This window comes from Oncorhynchus gorbuscha, linkage group LG12 (assembly GCF_021184085.1).
Source record: "Oncorhynchus gorbuscha isolate QuinsamMale2020 ecotype Even-year linkage group LG12, OgorEven_v1.0, whole genome shotgun sequence".
Lineage (NCBI taxonomy): Eukaryota > Metazoa > Chordata > Actinopteri > Salmoniformes > Salmonidae > Oncorhynchus > Oncorhynchus gorbuscha.
In genome coordinates, this window is record NC_060184.1 from 42,646,769 (window position 1) to 42,668,239 (window position 21,471).

At 46.4% G+C, this 21,471-nt stretch overlaps 1 long non-coding RNA gene across 1 annotated transcript; it reads left to right on the top strand.

Moving 5' to 3' along the window:
- The first annotated feature begins 11,844 nt into the window (after positions 1 to 11,844).
- On the top strand, positions 11,845 to 21,024 carry LOC123991697. Its single transcript, XR_006830842.1, has 4 exons — positions 11,845 to 12,002; positions 12,361 to 12,477; positions 13,428 to 13,512; positions 20,005 to 21,024. It is a non-coding gene; the product is annotated as an uncharacterized LOC123991697 (long non-coding RNA).
- The last annotated feature ends 447 nt before the right edge of the window (positions 21,025 to 21,471 follow it).

The window sequence follows — 21,471 nt, forward strand, 5'->3', positions numbered from 1 at the left end:
TTCTCATCCCAGCTTGCCGAGTCCAGCGTTCCCTCCGCTCAAGCGTTTGTCCAACGTTGTGAGCGCACCTGGAGGAGGGTGAGGTCTGCACTTTGCCGTTACAGGGCACAGACTGTGAGAGCCGCCAATAAACGCAGGATTAAGAGTCCAAGGTATTGTTGCGGCCAGAGAGTGTGGCTTTCCACTCGCAACCTTCCTCTTACGACAGCTTCTCGTAAGTTGACTCCGCGGTTCATTGGTCCGTTCCGTGTCTCCCAGGTCGTCAATCCTGTCGCTGTGCGACTGCTTCTTCCGCGACATCTTCGTCGCGTCCATCCTGTCTTCCATGTCTCCTGTGTCAAGCCCTTTCTTCGCACCCCCGTTCGTCTTCCCTCCCCCCTCCCGTCCTTGTCGAGAGCGCACCTATTTACAAGGTACATAAGATCATGGACATGCGTTCTCGGGGACGGGGTCACCAATACTTAGTGGATTGGGAGGGTTACGGTCCTGAGGAGAGGAGTTGGGTTCCGTCTCGGGACGTGCTGGACCGTTCACTCATTGATGATTTCCTCCGTTGCCGCCAGGATTCCTCCTCGAGTGCGCCAGGAGGCGCTCGGTGAGTGGGGGTACTGTCATGTTTTGTCATTTATTATCTTGTCTTGTCCCTGTGCTTCCCATTCTATTCGTTTCCCTCTGCTGGTCTTATTAGGTTCTTTCCCTCTTTCTATCCCTCTCTCTCCCCCTCCCTCTCTCACTCTCTCGCTCTCTCTTCTCTCTATCGTTCCGTTCCTGCTCCCAGCTGTTCCTATTCCCCTAATCATCATTTAGTCTTCCCACACCTGTTCCCGATCCTTTTCCCTGATTAGAGTCCCTATTTCTCTCCTTGTTATTCGTTTCTGCCCTGTCGGTTCCTTGTCTAGAATTCACCGTGCTGTGTTTGTGTATCGCCCTGTCGTGTCGTGTTTTCCTCAGATGCTGCGTGGTGAGCAGGTGTCTGAGTCTGTCTGGTTCAAGTGCCTTCCCGAGGCAACCTGCTGTTCACCTGCTGTTCAAGATCGAGTCTCCAGTTTGTCCTCGTCATTTCGAGTGAAAGTTGTGTTTTTTGATTGTATTTACTTTACTGGATTAAAGACTCTGTTTTCGCCAAGTCGCTTTTGGGTCCTCTTTCACCTGCATGACAGTTCCGTCTCATCATGAAGATGCACCTTTACATTGAGGTCTAGGGAATGCAGAGGCGACTCAAGTAAACTGAACTGGCTGTCATGTTCCATGCAATGTTTTTCCACTCCTCAATTGTCCAGTGCTGGTGCCCACTGGAGCTGTTTCTTCTAGTTTTTAGCTGATAGGAGTGGAACCCTGTGTGGTTGTCTGCTGCAATAGCACATCAATGACAATGATCGACGAGTAGTGCATTCCGAGATGTTGTTCTGCACACCACTATTGTAATGCGACTATCATGCCCTGACCTTAGAGAGCCTTTTTATGTCTCTATTTTGGTTTGGTCAGGGTGTGATTTAAGTGGGCATTCTATGTTCTTTATTTCTTTGTTTCTGGCCGAGTGTGGTTCCCAATCAGAGGCAGCTGTCTATCGTTGTCTCTGATTGGGAATCATAGCCCTTTCCCTCCTTCTGTGTGGGATCTTGTTCTTTTGTTTGTGTGCAGGGAGTTTGCACAACGAAGCTTTTCTGTCGTTGTAATCTTTTGTCTTTTCTAAAAATTCACTTCGTTAATAAATTATGTGGAACTCAAAGAACACTGCGCCTTGGTCTCATCCTACCGACGACACCCGTTACAGCGACGTTATTTGTCTGTTTGTAGCCCGCCTGTTTGCTTGGACGATTCTTTCCATTCTCCTTCAACCTCTCTCATCAACGAGATGTTTTCGCACAGACTGACAGGATGTTTTTTTTGCCCCATTCTCGATAGAACCTAGACACTGTCGTGTGTGAAAAGCCCAGGAGGGTGGCTGTTTCTGAGATAATGGATCCAGCGAACCTGGCACTGATGATCATACCACACGCTCAAATTTGCATAGGTCATTTGTGAACGGGGTGGTATACCTATATTTGAATGTATATACAGTATATTTGTATTCTGGACTCTGACATTGCTCGTCCTGATTTTATTTTTTATTTCTGCTTATTGTCTTGTATTGTTTGGTATTACTACACTGTTGGACAACAATTTTGCTGCACGTACAATATCATCTGCAAAATATTTGTACGCAACCAAAACAATTTGATTTGATTAGCTAGCTTGCAAAATGTATTAAGAGTTAGAGCAAACGTTGCTATCTAATAGACGTGGTAAAAAGGTCAATGGCACTAGACCAAAACAATGGAAATGCGTGTGGGGAAGATGCAGTGGGGGAAATATCACGAATCTCCTCATTGCCCACCTGCAAAATTTGCCTACATTTAGGCTATTGTTTAAACGTGTTTTTCTCACTATGTTGGGGTAAAAATCTGAGTATAATGCTTGCGTGGTTGTCAACACCAAGATATGTTAATTTCCTCATCACCAATCAACTGCATTACAGTCTAAACATGACTTTGACTACCACCACTACCGCTAGCTATGCTACCAGCTCATACGATCGGGAGATTTGCATTTAGCAGTGTGCCCACTCTGGTATTGGCTACGTGGACGCAGTTGACTATGTTGCACGCATAGCCTACATTATTTTTCAAACTGCAGCCAAGCATTGATAATTATGTCACCAGAAGTAGATATTTATTGGAAAGGAGCATCAAGCTCACCACCTTGCACTTTCACCACCCTGTGAAGTTCATCATAACTTGTTTCATCTGGAGTTTGTTATGAACGTTATTATATCAATATTTGCACATAAGTGTTTCAACTGACATTTTTTTAATAATGTATTTTACAGGCACAAAAGATCTCGCCTTGTCTAGACAATTTGATTTTGTCGACATTTGGAAAGTTTACCGAAAGATTCTCTTTAATGGCCTTTTTGAGGCTCAAATGCCTGCCTTAAATGTTTTCCACCCTCAGAATTATTCCCTTCCTTTTGCTTCCCCCTCCCCTCTCTCTCTACAAAGGCCTGCTTGGAATTTAAAGGCCCATCAGGTCCTTGATGGGATGAAGGCCTTTTTCTCCACCTGTGATTCAACAACCAATTATAAATGTAGGGGATGATTATACTGTATGTCTAATTTAATCAAGCAACAAGGGCATTTTTCAGCATTTACGCTGCAGTTAGAGCGCACATTCAATGTGCCAGCTTGAAGTGCATGTGGGTATGAAATATGACCTTGTTTTTACATCTCAGAGAGGATTCCTGTTTCAATATGCATGGATGCAGCGATGGCAAAACAGAATCTGTAATTGTAATTAGGAGAGTCGCAATTAGTATGCTGTGATTGGTTGGGAGAGGGAGAATAAGACCAGGAGACATCTCAACCAATGCGGTTATCAGCTGATGCAATGTATGGTAATGTCTGACTCTACTGGAGATAAGGGGATAATGCAACTTTCAATCACAATGGGTGAATACTATTAATCACTCAAACAGGGACTCTATTATAAACAGTAGATAGTGAGACAACTCTGAATGTTGAGTTATAGGCCTATGAATCAGTGGAAGACACATGACGATCCTTCTCATTGTCCAATGTAGATCAAATTTCCTTCATCAGTAGGTCTGGATGGTGGATGTAGAATAAGGGAATACAATAGTAGAGAATGATTCATCCTGTTTTTGTGCAATACTGTAGCAAAATGTATGTTTATTTACAGTGGCTTGTGAAAGGGCGGCAGGGTAGCCTAGTGGTTAGAGCATTGGACTAGTAACCGAAAGGTTGCAAGTTCAAACCCCCGAGCTGACATGGTACAAATCTGTCGTTCTGCCCCTGAACAGGCAGTTAACCCACTGTTCCTAGGCCATCATTGAAAACAAGAATTTGTTCTTAACTGACTTGCCTAGTAAAATAAATAAAAAAGTATTCACCTCCCTTTGCACTTTTCCTATTTTGTTGCTTTACAACCTGGAATTAAAAGTGATTTTTGGAGGGTTTGTATCACTTGATTTACACAACATGCCTACCACTTTCAAGATGCAAAATATTTTTGATTGGGAAACAAACAAGAAATAAGACAAAAAACAGATACTTTGGTAGAGCCACCTTTTGCAGCAATTACAGCTGCAAGTCTATTGGGGAATGTCTCTATAAGCTTGGCACATCTAGCTAATGGGATTTTTGCCCATTCTTCAATGCAAAACTGCTCCAGCTCCTTCAAGTTGGATAGGTTCCGCTGGTGCACAGCGATATTGAAGTCATACCACAGATTCTCAATTGGATTGAGGTCTGGGCTTTGACTAGGCCATTCCAAGACATTTAAATGTTTACCCTTAAATCAGTCATTGTCCTGCTGGAAGGTGAACCTACATCCCAGTCTCAAATCTCTGGAAGACTGAAACAGGTTTCCCTCAAGAATTTCCCTGTATTTAGCGCCATCCATCAGTCCTTCAATTCTATCCTGTTTCCCAGTCCCTGCCGATGAAAAACATACCAACAGCATGATGCTGCCACCACCATGCTTCACTGTGGGGATGGTGTTCTCAGGGTGATGAGAGGTGTTGGGTTTGCGCCAGACATAGCGTTTTCCTTGAAGGTCAAACATTCTTAGTCTCATCTGACCAGAGTACCTTCTTCCATATGCTTGGGGAGTCTCCCAGATGAACACCAAATGTGTTTTCTTATTTTTTTCTTTAAGAAATGACTTTTTTCTGGCCACTCTTTCATAAAGCCCAGCTCTGTGGAGTGTATAGCTTAAAGTGGTCCTATGGACAGATTCTCCAATCTCCGCTGTGGACTTTTGCAGCTCCTTCAGGGTTATCTTTGGTCTCTTTGTTGCCTCTCTGATTAATGCCCTCCTTGCCTGGTCCATGAGTTTGTTGTGGTGCCATATTCTTTCCATTTTTTAATAATGGATTTAATGGTGCTCCGTGGGATGTTCAAAGTTTTGGATATTTTTTTACAGCCCAACCCTGATCTGTACTTCTCCACAACTCTGTCCCTGACCTGTTCGGAGAGCTCCTTGGTCTTCATGGTGCTGCTTGCTTGGTGGTGCTGCTTGCTTGGTGGTGCTCCTTGCTTAGTGGTGTTGCAGACTCTGGAGCCTTTCAGAACAGGTGTGTACATATACTGAGATCATGTGACAGATCATGTGACACTTAGATTGCGCACATGTGGACTTTATTTATGTATTTATCTAATTCTTTGAAACAAATATCGTTTTTCATTCCACTCCACCAATTTGGACTATTTTGTGTTACATTAAATCCAAATAAAAATCTGTCTAAATCAGAGGTTTCAATGCAACATAATAGTAAAAACACCACGGGGATGAATACTTGTGCAAGGCACTGTACTTACTTAGTCCACGTCATCCTGGGTGGAACATAAGGCCGCAACAATCTTCTGCCATTGGAGACTGTCTTTGGCCACAGATTTATGTTTGTTTAGCAGACAATGCATGTGTTTTGTTGTTGTTGTTGTCAGTTAGCCAATACGAATAAGGCACAGTGTTTTCAAAATATATCTTGATCTCTCTCCCTCTCTCTCCATTTCCCTCACCCATCCCTCTCTCTTTCCCCTATCAACTCTCTCCAGATACGGAGAAAAGGGCACTAAACTAATGTTTACGTCTGAATCTGCCTAGAGGCTGCTGGTGACTACTATTTCCTTTGTTTTTCCACAGATATGACTCTTATCGAGCATGCTGGAATTAATTATTATCAACTGCAGCCCGATAAACCAGGAGCAATTACACAACCATAGTTGCAGTCTTGCTTCACAGCACCGAAAATGTATGACCTGAATTAAAATATAGTGTAGCGACCCGCACAGACAGCTGTGTGTTATGTGTTAGGCTAGGAGGTGGTTGTGTTGTACTGACCAGTACCCGGTGTTCGCGGGGTCCGACCTGTCAATCAACCTGCTATCTGCCAATCACGGGAATGCCTGGAATGTTCTGATGCCGGGCATCCTGGTGGTTGGCGGAGTGGCGTGGAGGGGGGTTGGGCAGGGGGGTGGAGCATTGGAAGTTAAGACCAGGTTCAGCTTTTGTTCTCTCTCTCTTACGTCTGGGCTTCACAAGAGAAGGTCACGATTGGCTTGTGTCATCTATTTGGCGTGTGCTACGGCCCAAACAGTAGCCTGTGTAAAGTTGGTGTAATAAACCGTCAATTCGTAAACTCAAGCCTCTGTCTGGACAATTGTTCCTTTATGATCTAGTCGGGTCATTACATTGGTGTCAGAAGTAAAAACGTTGATACAAGTTAGCCAGCTAGCTAGCTGACTTATGTGGCTAGCTACCGTAGGTGAGAACAGGGATGGAAAATGCTTCGAGGGAATCCGAAAGTGAAGGTGGAGATAGGGGACGATTATGGCCAAGGAGCTGCGTGTGAATGGACGTCGGGGGCTCTGTCTGAGGAGATCGCCAGGGCGTCGGAGCGCAGAGGCCGCTTGAGGGAGGACGTTAGAGCGATGTGGTGACGTCGACGCGGCATGATGAGGAATCTGGGGCTCAGGATGTAAACAAACATGGCGGCGCCCAGTTCCCGGCTGCGTCCGTATCTGTTAAGACCCCGAAGTATTCCGGTAAGGCGGATTGGGAAGCTTTTCATGCTCAGTTTGAACTGTTAGCTCATTTTAGGGGGTGGTCGGATGAAGAAAGGGCACTGCAGTTGGCTTTATGCCTCACGGATGAAGCTCTGGCCTGTTTGATATTGATTAGCCCCGAGGACAGGCATGATTATGGGGCTTTAGTGGGAGCACTGAGGAGGCGCTATGGACAGTGTGTACAGCCCGGGCTACTGCGCTCCGAACTGAGTAATAGACGCAGGCAGCCTGGAGAGCCTCTACGGGTGCTAGCTAATGACATTGAGAGCCTCTCTCGGCGGGCATATGCTCACATGCCCCCCTCCGTGCAGAGCGAGCTAGCACGGGACCAGTTCATACAGGCGCTCTCCTACGGAGCTGAGCATACAGACCCAGCTGGCTCATCCTGAGTCATTGCAGACAGCCTTGGAGATGGCTTTGGAGAGGGAGCTGGTGTGGGCTGGGGCTTCAGCTGGGGCTTTGGTGGGGGTGCAGGGAGACACACCCTCTGTGCGAGCTGGGGGGCAGAGCAGCCCGGAGCCGGAAAAGCCTGCTTGGGTGGCCGAAATGACAAAACTCATTCGTGCTGTGTCGCTACAGGCGGAACGAAACACACGCCCTGGTCCCAGGGTCTGCTGGGGTTGTGGCCAGCCAGGCCATCTGCCCCGAGTTTGCCCCATGTCCCCCAGAGCTCAGGGAAACGGCTCGGGGTCCGCATAGACCGGGTAGTGCGGACCCCTGGCTTTCTATCCCAACCACCATCATCTTCAGGAGGAGCCCACCGGCACAGACGGGAAGCAAGGCTCCACTTCCCCCAGAAGCAGACGAGGGCAAGCGGATGGAGCCTGTTGTTGTGGTGGGCCGGACCTGTGTTGGGGACTTTTGTCATGTCCCTGTCACTGTGGAGGGGGTGCCCTGCTCCGCCCTGGTGGACACTGGGTCCACAGTAACCCTGGTGAGGCCAGATATTGTGCCAGGTTGGACTCAGTGTGAGCCTACAACTGTGCAGCTCCGCACAGTCACAGGTGAGCTGGCACCCATGAAAGGGAAGGGAATAATGACTCTGACAGTAGGGGGCAGGACTGTGCGTCATCCTGTGTGGGTGGCGGCTGTGCAGGACCCTTGTATCCTGGGGTTGGACTTTCTTAGGAGCACAGGCTGCCAGTTAGACCTAAATAGGGGCACACTGAGCTTCCATGGAGGGACGGAAGTCACCATGGCCCCCCTAATGTCACATTCACTCAACCCAACAAACCCTTTACTCCAACAGTTAAAGCAGCAGAGACTCATGGCTGCGCCCCTCCCCCACAGCTGTGTGTGACTTTTCCCCAGTCCCCCTGTCACCTACGGCGGTGTGTTACATTCCCCCAGCTACCTCCATGACACAGCCCTCTGTGAGCCCGGGTCGCACCCCCAGCCCAGCTACCCCAGATGGGAGAGGAGAGGACACTGTCTGCAGTGAGGGAGATATGGGGGAGGAACTGTGTTGGTCTTGACCCTGAGCAGCAGGAACGGTTGTGGCAGTTGCTGTTTGAATTCAGAGACAGCTTTGCGTTGAGTGAGGAAGAGGTGGGTCAGACTCATCTGGTGCAGCATGAGATCGACACAGGTGATGCTCGACCCATCAAGATGCGTCCCCGCCGTATCCCGCTGGCACGCCAGGAGGCGGCAGACAAGGCTGTGTTGGAGATGCAGCGGGCAGACTTCATTGAGCCCTCAGACAGCCCCTGGGCGGCGCCAGTCGTCATGGTTCCGAAGAAGGGGGCAAGCTGAGGTTCTGTGCGGACTACAGGCGGCTGAATGAGGTAACCAGGAAGGACTCATACCCCATACCACGTATCGATGAGTCGCTGGACCTGGTTAGGGGTCCTCCTGGTTCTCCTCACTAGACCTCCGCAGTGGCTACTGGCAGGTGCCCCTCTCCCCAGAGGCCAGAGCCAAAACTGCGTTCTCCACTAACAGAGGACACTGGCAGTTCAAGGTCCTGTGCTTTGGCCTGTGCAACGCTCCAGCTACTTTTGAGCGTTTGATGGACAGGATGCTGGATGGCATCCCCCGACAGCAGTGTCTGGTATACCTCGATGACATCCTGGCCCATGGCAGCTCCTTCCAGTCAGCCCTGGGGGCGCTACGGCGTGTGCTGGAGAGGGTGGCTGCCACAGGTCTGAAGCTCCACCCTGAGAAGTGCCACTTCATGAGGAGAGAGGTGTCCTTCTTGGGCCACCGAGTGGGGAAGGAGGGGATCAGCACCATGGAGGACAAGGTAGGGGCTGTCAGAGACTGGCCCACCCCCACCGACCAGCGTCAGCTGAAGAGCTTCCTGGGCCTGGCCTCGTACTACAGGAGGTTTGTACGGGGCTTCTCAAGCGTTGCTGCTCCACTGAACCGCCTGCTGCCGAAGGACAAGGCTTTCACTTGGACAGTGGCGTGTGAGGAGGCGTTCAACACCCTCAAACGTGCACTGATCGAGGCCCCGTGCTCGCCCCCTGACCTCACCTTGCCCTTTATCCTGGACACAGACGCGAGCAATGTGGGCATGGGTGGGGTGCTGGCCCAGGTGGGGCCAGAGGGGGAGAGAGTGGTGGCGTACTTCAGCAAAACATTTGACAAACATGAGCGCCGCTACTGTGTCACCCGGCGGGAGCTCTTGGCTGTTGTGGCTTCCGTCAAACACTTCAAGTACTACCTGGGTGGTCTGCCCTTTACTGTAAGGACTGACCACTCTGCTCTCCAGTGGCTCATGTCTTTCAGAGAGCCAGAGGGGCAGGTGGCACGCTGGTTGGAGGAGCTTCAGCCGTATGACTTCACGGTGGTGCACAGGGCAGGGGCACGCCATTCCAACGCCGACGCCATGTCCCGTCGGCCCTGTACTGCAGACGGCTGCCGCCACTGTGAACGGAGAGAGGGACGGGAGAGAGAGCTGCGGGCAGAGGAGGGTGTCTGTGCCACAGTGTGTCGGGCGAGCGGGCCTGTCTGCTGTGAGCTGCAGACTGTCGACGTGGCTGAATGGCGGCAGCAGCAGGGACGGGACACAGACCTATAGCCAGTGCTACAGTGGGTAGAGGCGCAGGTGAGGCCACCATGGGAAGAGGTGACAGCGCTCTCACTCGCGACCAAAGGGTTGTGGTCGAAGTTTGAGAGACTGCGGCTGGCTGATGGCGTGCTACAGCGGGCATGGAAGGAGTCAGCTACGGGAGAGGAGAGGTGGCAGGTGGTGGTCCCAAAAGCATTGCGGGAGGCTGTGCTCCAGAGTACTCATGGGGGGTTGGGGACTGGACACTTTGGGGTCACAAAAACACTGCGCCGTCTCCGTCAGGGCTTCTACTGGGGGCAGCACAAGAGGGATGTGGAGGACTTTTGTCACCGCTGTGACAACTGCACAGCGAGAAAGAGCCCCCCAGGCCGCTCTCATGCTCAGCTCCAACAGTTCCCAGTGGGGGCTCCCATGGAGAGGGTGGGAGTGGATGTAGTTGGGCCGTTCCCCACCACAGACAGTGGAAACCGCTGGGTGCTCACGGCCATGGACTATTTCACAAAATGGCCCGAGGCCTATGCTCTGCCTGACTAGGAGGCAGAGACCATCGTCGACGCCCTGACAGCGGGGATGTTCAGCAGGTTTGGAGCTGCAGAGTCCATCCACAGCGACCAAGGCAGAAACTTTGAGTCCCGTGTGTTCGCCACCATGTGTGAGAGGCTGGGTATGCACAAGACCCGCACTACTCCTCTCCATCCTCAAAGTGATGGCCTTGTGGAGCGCTTCAACAAAACGCTTGGACAGCAGCTGGCCATCGTCTCTTCCAAACACCAGCGTGACTGGGACAAGCACCTGCCTATGGTCCTCATGGCATGCCGCTCCGCTGTCCAAGACTCCACTTCCTGCACGCCTGCCCTCCTCATGCTGGGGAGAGAGATCCGCACCCCTGCAGAGATGGCGTTTGGTCGGCCCCTGGATAGCCCTCATGTTCCTCCGGGGCCGGAGTATGCCCGGAGACTCCAGGACCGCCTGGAGACAGCCCACACCTTCGCCAGAGAGCAGCTGGTGAATGCAGGTGTGAGGCAGAAAAGGAACTATGACGTGCACACCCGGGGAAGGCACTTTGTGGCTGGGGAGCTGGTCTGGGTCTACAGCCCCTAAGGAAAAAAGGCAGATGCCCCAAGTTGGACAGTCACTGGGTGGGACCCTGCAGTGTCCTGGAGAGGGTAGGGGAGGTTGTGTACCGGGTGCAGCTTCCTCCCAGGGGAGAAAGGTGGCACTGCACCGGGACAGGTTAGCCCCATACAGATGGGCCTCTTCTCCCCAAACCCCAGGAACCCCCACAATTCCCCTCTCTGGCAATGACATTCTCCAGGCACCCACCCTCAGGTGCCGCAGACAAGGCTCCAGACAGCCCACTCCCCCTGTCTCCCCCCCTGTGTCACCGCGTGGTTCCCCAGAGCCACAGACTGTATTACCCGTTCCCGCTTCCTTGTCACCCATATCCCTGCCTTCATCCCCTGGGTCCCAGAGGGGCACTCTGCGACCATCACGACCATGCAGGCAAAGGAGACCTCCGGGTCGCTTCAGAGACTTTGTTTGTTCCCTCAGGGACGAGGGACTTTGTGGTGGGGGGGCTGTGTAGCGACCCGCACAGACAGCTGTGTGTTATGTGTTAGGCTAGGAGGTGGTTGTGTTGTACTGACCAGTACCCGGTGTTCGCGGGGTCCGACCTGTCAATCAACCTGCTATCTGCCAATCACGGGAATGCCTGGAATGTTCTGATGCCGGGCATCCTGGTGGTTGGCGGAGTGGCGTGGAGGGGGGTTGGGCAGGGGGGTGGAGCATTGGAAGTTAAGACCAGGTTCAGCTTTTGTTCTCTCTCTCTTACGTCTGGGCTTCACAAGAGAAGGTCACGATTGGCTTGTGTCATCTATTTGGCGTGTGCTACGGCCCAAACAGTAGCCTGTGAAAAGTTGGTGTAATAAACCGTCAATTCGTAAACTCAAGCCTCTGTCTGGACAATTGTTCCTTTATGATCTAGTCGGGTCATTACAATAGTGTAAATGTAATTCACAAGATACATCTCATGGTTTATCTGTTATTTTATGACCACATTCACTTTAGCAATTCAAAGCAGTTCAACTAGTACATAAATGTATTTGTTGCTGCAAACTTCTTGCAATCTAAATAGTGTGTCATAAAATGTTACCAGAAGTATGCAAAAGTTTGCCACTAGTGGTGAATCTGCGGCAAACCTTTGACAACAATAATATGTATTGCTACTAGTGGCAACAGTTTGCCAGAAGTCGTTTCTGGTGAACACACGAGTTTCAAGACCATTGATGACCAATCAACGGTACTAAAAACATTTGTTGAAAAATGGAAACTAAACTATCTACAGTACCTACCAAAGTTGTCCGGTGAGTAACTTATTCATTAAACTTCCTAATAAACGTGACCATTTTATTAGCTAAATGATGCTTAGTTAGCAATTTCATGTTTTATAGGGTAGAGTTTCATTATGTCAGTGCTACTGACTGACTAGAGCTTAGCTAGCTAATGTTAGCTATCATATTTTTTGCACAATTTATTTGATAGGTAGCAAGCTAACTAATGATTTGCCTAAACACGTATTTCTAGGTGAATATGTTGCTGTCTTTTAATAACAATATTCCAGTATCACGGTTCAGTAGCATGTCAGCTAGCACAACATCTTAGGTAGCAAGCTAGCAACAATTTGAGTTGATTTGACATCAGAGCAAAACTTAACTTTTGCAGATGGATACCAATCCCCTTCCTGTGGTGTTGCGAGGGGGATGCATCAACACCCTGCAAATATGTTTGCGGCGCTCCCACTCGAGATAAATGAGTGTATCGTCTTCAAGATTTGATAAGGTAAGTAAATGCATGTATTCTAAAAAATGTAGCCAATACATTTTATTTGTTACAATTAGATATGTAATTGCTTTAAACTTGTAGCTAGCTCATCTGGATGTATTTTTCCTTCTGTATTTCTAGAAGCAATCCGTTACAAGGCAAAAAATACAATCAAACTGAGGACAGAGAAATATGCGAGCATCAGACAGGTCGAGGCTTTTTGCATGCATGGCTTTGAGATGTCAGTTACACAACATGTTGGGTTGTTTGGCTGACCCAATTGCTGGGTTGCAGGCATTGGGTCAATAGTGTTTTTTCTCTGTATTTACAGCAAGAGTTGTTGGTGTTGGTTTATTATCGTTGTGCTATGGATATTTGACCCAGCCAGTGGGTTAATTCTCCCGCTACCTTAGCTAGCTAAATCTGACACATCTTCTGGACTGTCTCGGAAACTGTTTCACTCATTAGTTAAAGCTAGCTAAGTTAGCTGGCTAGCTAAGTTGCCATAGCTAGATTTGACTTATTCTCCATCTGGGTTCATTTAACCAAACTATTTGGCAGGTTTATCTTTATTTCTGTACTTAAATGCAGAGTCCAAGGCCAGTGAATGGGCAGCTTTGTAAAGGTACGCTGAATGAATGGAACCTGGCCTCTTTGATTCCAAAGTTTGATGTTAAGTAAAACTGCGAAATTTGAATGACCCTGTGTAAAGTAGCATCTACGTCTTCCAGCTCGGTTGCTGGTTCAAATTCCCGAGCCACCAAGGTGGAAAAAATCTGCCTTTCTTCCCTTGAGCAAGGCAGTTAACCCCCAACAACAATTGTTCCCCTGGTGCCGTGGATGTTGACTTAGGCAGCCCCCAGCACCTCACTGATTTAGAGGGGTTGGGTTAAATGCTGAAGACACATGTCGATTTAATGCATTCAGTTGTGCAACTGATTAGGTACCACTTTTACTGTCTTTTGCAGCTGAAAAGATGGACCAGGAAACGCTCTTGCTTTTGGACGACTCGACTATAACCTGAAGTTAAAGAACATACAAGCCTTACATGCAGTGAGTATTCTGGTCACGAGTAAAGGCTAAAGGTAAAAGTGTATGGTCTATGGTAAATCAGCTAGATACCTAACAATGCACTGTTACTGCAGACATGCTTGTGGTCACTGACTGGTAAAGTAAACATTCTTGAGCTGTAAGGTTATTTAGGTTAACTGGTTCTCTAAATGCTCTTTAGCTGTTAGGTTCAGATGTCTGCAGTTATAAGTGTAGTGTGGGGGATACTCTGGAAGATTTAGAGGCAGTAGGTTTGTGACCGGGGTCACAAGTAGAGCAGGATTTCATCTGTGTAATTGCCTGGAATGGTTTTAAAACCACTGTCACCTTTGGGGACCACTCTGGTAAATTAGATTTTTGTGCAATGAGGCATGTGTGAGAGTTTGCGTGAGGTGATACACTGATTCTGAAATAGATTTCGCCATGCCCAAGCGGACAGGCAAGTGCACACACACACACCCTATCCCTCTCCCCATCACACACACCTATGCCTTTGGGATGAGAGTGGGAATATCAAAGCCATGTCCTACACACACTAAGATGACCATGTCTCTTCTGTGAGACAGGTTTGGACATGGGAGAGCATGCCTTGCAAAATTCCCAGTTTATGCTACAAAACCAACTTTATAAGAGGTTTTAAAAATAGATTGTTTGACTCAACAGGGCATTGTTGGCAGAATAGATGGATGCAGTTCAATGCATGATTAATATGATTCACTAATACATTTCTTGGTTGTCCAAAAAATATTGCTATCGGGTTGGTACATTGATTGCTGCCTCCACCCATTCAGGATGCACTATTTCAGTTTTAGTGACTCCGTATTTTGGAGAAAAACTGACAAATGTTACTAAGGCTGGGATTGTCAATACAATCAAACCAGAAATGGCAAAGATCACAAGTCAGTTAAAATGTGGCTAATAGACGAGCGTATATATTTATGAAGCTATTTATTTAGCAAGCAAACAACCCAGTGCCTTATATTAGCCAGCTAGCTACAGTAGCTGCTGGGAGTATGTAAACTCAATGGGTGAGTGACCAACTTCCTCCCCTAATATAATTTTTCAGTGGCTACAGCTAGAGATGCAGGTGTCATTTGGCTAGCAAGCAAGAAATGTGAATCACTTTGCTAGCTATGCTGATCTTGAACAACTATTATCCACAGTTAGCATGCATAAAGCTTAGTTGTCAATCAAATTTAGCATTTATAAAATGGTCGGCCAGGCAGTTCCCATTCAGTTGTCAAAACGTGGGTCGAGACAAGAATGCATTGGCATGCAAGCTGCAGAAGGGCGAGCCTGCTACTATTCCCCATAGTTTATCAGTGCAATTTTGACTGCCAACAGGGTTGCCAGATGTAGCAAAAATATCCAGTCATCTTGACCACTCTAAACCTGCCTAAAAGGCCTTTTTCACAGCAAGAGAGGAGTTCCATATTTTACATAAACCCTTTTTCCATAATCTAACCAATTAAGGATTATCGTACTAACTTGTAACCACAGAAGCAAAATGTGGTTTTCCTCAAAATAATAATTATTGCGAGCTATGACATAATATATCGCAAGAGAAAAGATCATTTGACCTTATGAAACTCGCCAGATTATTTTCCATCAATGGATGTTGATTTAACTTGTTTGACTGCTATGATTAAGCAATAAGGCAGAAGGGGGTATGGTATGGCCAATATACAACAACTAAGGGCTGTTCTTAAGTATGACGCAACACGGAGTTCCTGGATACAGCTGTTAGCAGCTGTATATTGGCTACAGTTCATACCACAAACCCCTGGGGTGCCGTATTGCTATTAGAAACTGGTTACCATACCGGCTCTATTACATTGCTATAGAATTTTCACAAATGCCATACTCTACGTCATTCCCAAACATTCTTTGAAAGTAAGAAACTGACCATATAAGATGGTGCCGAAGACCATGGCTGACGTTTTACATTCTCCCAACCAATTGTGCAATTTTATAATATTTTTTTTTGCGTTTTGTCTAACTTATTTTTTTAGTTGGTAGAGCATGGCGCTTGTAACGCCAGGGTAGTGGGTTCGATTCCCGGGACCACCCATACGTAGAATGTATGCACACATGACTGTAAGTCGCTTTGGATAAAAGCGTCTGCTAAATGGCATATATTTATTATTATTTACTTATTGTGTATATAATGTTGCTGCTATTGTCTCATGACCGGACGCAGATTGGAGAGCCTTCTGAGAATCCGCTATGCCCTCAGACGAACCATCAAACAAGCAAAGCGTCAATACAAGATTAAGATTGAATCCTACTACACCGGCTCTGACGCTCGTCAGATGTGGCAGGACATGAGAACTATTACAAACTACAAAGAGAAACAAGCCTACCAGACGAGCTAAATGCCTTTTATGCTCGCTTCGAGGCAAGCAACACTGAAGCATGCACGAGAGCACCAGCTGTTCTGGATGACTGCGTCATAACGCTCTCTGTAGCCGACAGATTAAAGGGACGTATACTCAAAGCATGCGTGGACCAACTGTCATGTTTCTTCACTAACATTTTCAACCTCTCCCTGACTGAGTCTGTAATACCTACATGTTTCAAGCAGACCACCATAGTCCCTGTGCCCAAGTAAGCAAAGGTAACCTGCTTAAATTATTACCGTCCCATTGCACTCACGTTGGTAGCCATGAAGTGCTTTGAAAGGCTGGTCATAACCCACTCCAATTCGCATTCAGCCCCTACAGATCCACAGATGACGCAATCTCAATCGCACTCCACACTGCCCTTTCTCACTTGGACAAAAGGAACACCCTTATGTCAGAATGCTGTTCATTGACTACAGCTCAGCGTTCAACACCATAGTGCCTACGAAGCTCATCACTAAGCTAAGGACTGGGACTAAACACCTCCCTCTGCAACTGAATCCTCGACTTCCTGATGGGCTGCCCCCAGGTGGTAAGAGTAGGCAACAACACGTCTGCCACGCTGATCCTTAACACTGGGGCCCTTCAGGGGTGTGTACTTATTTCCCTCCTGTATTCCCTGTTCACCCACGACTGCGTGGCCAAACACGACTCCAACACCATCATTATATTTGCTGACGACACAACAATGGTAGGCCTGATCACCGACAACGATGAGACGGTCTATAGAGAGGATGTCAGAGAACTGGCAGTGTGGTGCCAAGACAACAACCCCGCCCTCAATGTGAGCAAGACAAAGGGAGCTGATCGAGAACTACAGGAAGAGTCAGGCCAAACAGGCCCCCATTGACGGCGCTGTAGTGGAGGAGGTCGAGAGTTTCAAGTTCCTTTGTGTCCGCATCAACGAACTATCATGGTTCAAACATACCAAGACAGTCGTGAAGAGGGCACGACAAAACCTTTTTCCCCTCAGGAGACTGAAAAGGTTTGGCATGGGTCCCCAGATCCTCAAAAGGTTCTACAGCTACACCATCGAGAGCATCCTGACCAGTTGCATCACCGCCTGATATGGCAACTGCTCGGCATCTGACCGTAAGTCGAGGGTAGTGCAAATAGCTGAGTACAACACTGGGGCCAAGCTTCCTGCCATCCAGGACGTATATAATAGGCGGTGGCAGAGGAAAGCCCAGAGAATTGTCAGAGACTCCAGTCACCCAAGTCATAGACTGTTCTCTCTGCGACCGCACAGCAAGCGGTACCGGAGCACCAAGTCGAGGACCAAAAGGCTCCTCAACAGCTTCTACCCCCAAGCCATTACACTGCTGAACAATTTATAAAAATCGCCACCAGACAATTTACATTGATCCCCCCTTGTACACTGCTGCTTCTACTCGCTGTTTGTTTATTACCTATGCATAGTCAATTCGCCCCCACCTACATGTACAGTTTACCTCAACTAACATGTACCCCTGCACACGGACTCGTGCCCCTTGTATATAGCCCTGTTATTGTTATTGTTACTTTTTATTATAACTTTTTATTTTGGCCTACTTGGTAAATATTTTCTTCTTCTTGAACTGCACTGTTGGTTAAGGGCTTTTAAGTAAAGCATTTCACGGTAAAGTTTACACTTGTCACATGCGCCGAATACAACAAAGTTTGATTTGATCTAAGTGCTCGTAAAAACGTTTAAAAAATACATCATAGTCTTTATGGGGGTGTATATGAACAGATTTTTTATAACATTTGATGTTGCTAAAACACTGTCAGTTTCACTTTTTAATGAGTTTCATTACCAGAAAAGGGTTTGGTGATGCCATTTCAACATGGCATTCATGAATCCCTTTCACATTCTGCTCCATGTCCTATTGGGACATTAGATGAAGGCATGCCTTTGAACAATCCTGGAATGGCTGTCTCTGGAAAGCAATAAAACCTGAATGCGGTGAGATGTTTAATATAAGAACAATCACTTGGCACTAACGTCTAATTTCCTATATTTTAAATGTGGTTAGTATGACCATAAAAACAACCTGACAAGCAATCTATTACATTAATAAGTCAAATGTAATACTTGATCCTTAGGGGAAAAGACATTCTAAAATATGTTGCATTACAATCGGTAGCCTTACAGTACTGTAGCTAGTGTAGTTCTAGTCTAGAATTATTTGTACAATTTTGAGGCCTGATAGCTACTGAAAATTAACAAGGACCCCACTGCTAACACACTGGTTGAATCAATGTTGTTTTCACATAATTGCAATGTTATTACATTGAACCGACGTGGAATAGACGTTGAAATGATGTCTGTGCCCAGTTGTACCAGTCTGAAATGAAAATAATTGGCTGTGTCAGTGTGTCTTGTAGCCGCTAACAAAGTCCTACTGTTCTGAATGGGGCCTCTGTTTCTGCTAAGGGGACTAATTGAGTTGCACATATGAGGTGGTGTGTGTGTGTGTGTGTAAATCGATTATCATTGTTAGCCTGTCAGTGTACCAAAGGGTCAGGTAGCCTTGAGTGAGAGCGTCCTCTCGTTCATTAGCTGACTGGGAGTGACAGAACGGTGCTACGCTGCTGCTGTGTGTGTCAAATCTGGACTGATAGAAGGCTTGCTCAGACATGAGTGTGTTTCTCTCTCTGTGTGTGTTTTGGGGGGAATACAGAATAGCATACACGCACATAAATACACACAGTTGAAGTTGAAAGTTTACATACACCTTAGCCAAATATATTTAAACTCCGTTTTTCATCATTCCTGACATTTAATCGTATAAAATATTCCCTGTTTTAGGTCAGTTAGGATCACCACTTTATTGTAATAATGTGAAATGTCAGAAAAATAGAAGGGTGATTTATTTCAGGTTTTATTTCTTTCATCACATCCCAAGTTGGTCAGAAGTTTAGATACACTCAATTAGCATTTCCATTAAATTGTTTAACTTGGGTCAAACGTCAAGCTTCCCACAATAAGTTGGGTGAATTTTGGCCCATTCCTCCTGACAGAGCTGGTGTAACTGGTGTAACTGAGCCACAAATTGTCTATGGGATTGAGGTCAGGGCTTTGTGATGGCCACTCCAATACCTTTTACTTTGTTGTTCTTAAGCCATTTTGCCACAACTTTGGATGTGTGCTTGGGGTCATTGTCAATTTGGAAGACCCATTTGCTACCAGGCTTTAACTCCTTGACTGATGTCTTGATGTTGCTTCAATATATCCACACAATTTCCCTCCCTCATGATACCATCTATTCTGTAAAGTGCACCAGTCCCTTCTGCAGCAAAGCACCCTCACAACATGATGCTGCCACCCCATGCTTCACGTTGGGATCTTCTTCCTTGCTGAGCTACCTTTCAGGTTATGTCAATATTGTACTTGTTTGACTGTGGATATAGATCCTTTTGTACGTGTTTCCTCCAGCATCTTCACAAGGTACTTTGCTGTTGTTGTGGGATTGATTTAAACTTTTTGCACCAAAGTACATACATCTCTAGGAGACAGAACGTGTCTCCTTTCTGAGTGGTTTGACGGTATGACTCCAACCTAAGTGCTGCGTGGTACCATGGTGTTTATACTTGTGTACTATTGTTTGTACAGATGAACGTGGTACCTGCAGGTGTTTGGAAATTGCTCCCAAGGACGAACCAGACTTGTGGAGGTCTACAATTTCTTTTTTCTGAGGTCTTTGCTTATTTATTTTTATTTTCCCATGATGTCAAGCAAAGAGGCACTGAGTTTGAAGGTAGGCCTTGGAATGCAAGTGTTTGTAAACTTTCAACTTCAACTGTACATTCACCTCTCTCTCACACACACACACACACACACACACACACACACACACACACACACACACACACACACACACACACACACACACACACACACACACACACACACACACACACACACACACACACACAATGACACACAGAAAATGGATAATGCAATTATATTTAAAGGCGTATTCTCCTCTTTTTGTGTTCAGTCTAACATCTTTCCCTGCCCCCATCTGTGTCTGGTGTCTATCTACCCAGTCCTCTCTGTCATTTGTTAATGCCTGTCTGCTTGTCACACTAAACCTATTTCTGTTCCCAGTGTGTCTCCACAGAGTTGACTCTGTCTCTGTCCCGACAATCACCAGCCATGCCATGCGTAGAACTGCCTAATGTTCTTCTGAGTGTTCCCACTTGGAATGCTTCCAGGTTCTATTTGGAACACAATCCTCCCTATTGATCTTGTCTCTCTGGCTATGTTCTATACCAGACGCCATCACTAACACTGTGTGTGTGTGTGTTGAACGTCACTCTGGATTAGAGCATCTGCTAAATGACTGAAATGTCTACTAGCTGTGCTTAAGGATTGTTTACATGGATGCTATACATTATATTTTTACATTTATTCCTCAATGAACGTCGACAGGAGTAGAAAGTACTCAGAGATGTTGATGCTGGTTGTAGTTGATTTTAATTGTTATATTATTTTTTCACTGTCTTACATTTTTTTTTTTATCAGCTGTGTTGCCCAGACAGGATACAATCTGATCAATGGTTGAAGACTGTAGATTTTAAAAGCAATGCATGTGTGGAGATTGTATTCATGGTAGAGCCTACATGTGCAGCATTTATCGGATATTGCCTTTGAAAGCCGCATTCTCTACCACCTGGGATCGGATAGGTTTCTAAATGGAATATTGTATTGGGAATTAATCTTTTTTTAAAAAGTTTTTACTGCGTTAGAATGAATTATAAGTATTCTGCTATAATTCACATTTTAGCTGTAATCAAATAAATCTTATTTTACATTTGAGGAACACATTTTTGCATTGTTAATGAATTAATTATTTTGAGGTTTAGTGAAAATGAAAGGAACTGGTGTGAATTTACTTTTGCAAGTTATGCGCTAGTAGTTATTTAATTCCAGCCAGGAATCTATTTATGGGTGTTAACATCTCCTTCTTTCTAATAAAAAATATGTAGAGTGATTTAAACAGCACTACAAATTATTATCTTCTATGCAAATGTAACTGTTCGAAATGTATTTTTCCATAGACATGTCTGCTGTTGGCTTAGAACTAGTTGAACCACCTAACAGACCTTTGATGTGGCTGACAGTGTTTGAGAGGAAAATAAATATTGTAGATGATTTTGCTGCCAGTGCTCAGTCTGCCTCTGTAGTCGGAATGATTCACTGGGATAACTAAATATCTTTCTACTGACACACACATCTTTGTTCTTACTGACACACACACACACACACACACACACACACACACACACACACACACACACACACACACACACACACACACACACACACACACACACACACACACACACACACACACACACACACACACACACACACACACACACACACACACACACACCGTCTCAATGGTAGAGAGGAATATATTGAGCTGTCATTTTAAATTAATTGAACAGCTGACGTCAGGCTTCTCTCCAGAGAAACATGTAGCAGTGAACCAGGCTGTTCAAAAACTTATTTTAAAGAGAACCTCACTGACCTACTCGGAACAATAAGCCTGTAAGCCTACCATTTATC